The sequence below is a fragment of the Anopheles cruzii genome, chromosome 3 (genome assembly GCF_943734635.1).
Source record: "Anopheles cruzii chromosome 3, idAnoCruzAS_RS32_06, whole genome shotgun sequence".
NCBI lineage: Eukaryota > Metazoa > Arthropoda > Insecta > Diptera > Culicidae > Anopheles > Anopheles cruzii.
The window spans coordinates 42,384,726-42,387,387 of NC_069145.1; positions in this window are offsets into that span (position 1 = coordinate 42,384,726).

A 2,662-nucleotide genomic window follows, 5' to 3' on the forward strand; every position below is an offset into this window, starting at 1 on the left:
ATGTCGATGGCCAGCGGACGGTCTCGGTCGGAAAGCTGTTGCCGCTTGTTGCCTGTTGTGTCGTGCCTTTTTTTTGTTTTTGCTGTTCAAATTCCTCGTTTTCTTTTCGCTCACGGCACTGCTGTAACTGTTCTGTGGCGCGCGGCGGTCACTTACTACTGTAAAGGGTTGATGTGGGCTGCTGCTGCTGCGAAACCGAACCGTCCACGAATATTGTGGTCCTGTTGTGAACGGAGCACACACAGTGACCGAGAGTGAGAGAGAGCGAGACTAGCGTCGTCTCACTAGCATCGGTGTCGCTGTGTTAGTGAACGAATGAATGCGCTGGAAGCAGCGACGACTCGACTCGCCACTGCTGCTGCTGAAATCGGATCGCGCGTTTGGTACGGATTTCGTTCCGACACTTCTCGCCACACACACACACACGCACGTAAACACGTACCCACGCATTCGACTCGACATCCGTTCGTTCGTTCCGGCGGTCCGCCGCGGGTTGCGTTGCGTTCATCAAATCCCTCCGCTGCTGGCCATGGATTGGGTCGCCTGCACACACACACAAGCACACCTAGAGGCCGAATCCCGTGTGGCCGCGGTTGAGCTTCATTCAAATCTTCGAACTCGCGCTTATACACACATCACACCACTGTGCACGGTTCCCGACCCCCGCGCCATCCCACCTTGCTGTTGCTGCTGCTGCGCCCAACCTCCTCCGCATAGGTATGCCACACGGTTTTTTGATTCATAAATCGGAGCACCAACACACCGTCAAACCGTTCGTGAACGGACGCGGTCACACCAATCGCACTTTCACTTCATCTGTCGCTCGCTCTCACGCGGGTATACCGTACACACTCATCCTGTTAACAAAGAACACCGAAACAATTGGCACACACAATCAATGTGTGTGTGTTTGTGTGTGGAGCGACACAAGGGTCGCCCGAACAGTCGATCGTATATAGAACAACCTCTTTCACATCGAAGCACTGGAACTGGACTGAGCGGCTCGCTCACCCTTGGCTCGATGCGATGCCAACATTTCTGTTCATTCACTGCTCTCTCACACACGACGTTCGCTCGCTCTTTCTGTCTCACCGAGCGTTTCTCTCACTACCGACTGAAGCTCGCACGCACACACACACGACCACCGCGTCGGTGTGCGAGCGTGTTCGTACACACCGCGCGTCGCCTGGCCTGCTGTTCGCTTTCTGACAGGATGTGTCAAAATTTATGATGTTTTCATCGAAACCGCGAAGCCACTCGGACGCTGGACAGCGCAAATATTCCACGGCCTACACCGGAATGTTGGTCCTGCCACTAGCTGTGGCCGTGCCGGTCGCCGAACGGCCGCACGGGCGGGCTCGGAATCACTCTCGATCGGTGTCGATGCTGTTTGCTGGTGGAGAAAAGGATAAAAAGGATCAAGAAAAGGGCCGCGGACACCGATGCTGGTTGGGAGTTGCGTTTGTCGCGCGTCGTTTGACCACATGCGGCACGCGAACTCATCATCAGGTACGCGGGTGGGTGGAGGCGGTGTCTGGCGCGCCCAATAAACGTTCCAAACCTGGAATATTTCCGTCGCCTCGGAGCGGCCCACGCAAAGTTCCCCCCCCGTGTGTGGGATGCCGCCTATTGCCGGAGGCCGGCCCCGCCGGACGGCTCTACACACAAACTGCGCGCCATCGAAGCTTCAGACGTCCGATTGAAGGTCACAGGCGGAAGGGGAAAGGGGCGCGACGTCTTCGGAGCAGACCACTGTGGGGAATTTGTATGCGATAGGAGGACATGTTTGGTTTTAGGAAGAATCTACGGACTTTTTGCAACGTTTTTGTGTTCTTTGCATGCGTTTTGATCAAATCAAATGTTTTTTGTGTAATACACGCGTTCAAGTATAGTAAATCCTCGTATTGGATGACGACGATTTATTGTTGTTCGAAATCATTATTCAAAATCTTACAAACTGGAATCAATGTAAATAACCCAATAAAATAGAATTAATTTTAGGGTCACTGCTATGTATTGCCCAAATAAAGGTGTCTTCTAAATTGTTCTCTCTGAAAGAACTTCTTTCTGACAGCTAATGGTTATTAAGATGTTCTTAAACCTTGATTGAATGATTGCGTTAAAGTAGCTGATCAAAGTTGGCTAATAAGAGAGTAATTCTTATCACTCTTTCGACCCTTGACAGATGAATTCTCGCAATCTACGCAACGCCTGAATGCTAAACATTCGGATTGCTCATAGATAGCTTATCTATTCTAGGAAAATATAACTAAAATCGCCACTTTTTAAAGTTGGTTTATGACCGCCCTTTCCGCCATAGTGCCCCCGAGCGCGGGGCACGTAAATATCCGCGACGTGACACTCGCTGCGAATGCAATAATGTGTTTGTTTGTGATGGTTTTTTTGCTTTTATTGCACACACCAAACGTTCCGCACACGTTCCGATCACACACACACACATCCCCGCAGGAGGCTGGTGCGCTGGCTGTGCTTCCGATGGCCTGCCGCTCCGGGTGCATCTCTCTCTCTCGCCGCCCTGCACGTGCTGCATTCAACAACACTGGCCATCTACCAATTAACCACGTAGCGACCACCGCGACACGTTCGTTTGAATGAAATATTTGGCGCCTTCACAGAGCCGTGCCGTGTGGGTCGTGAAATT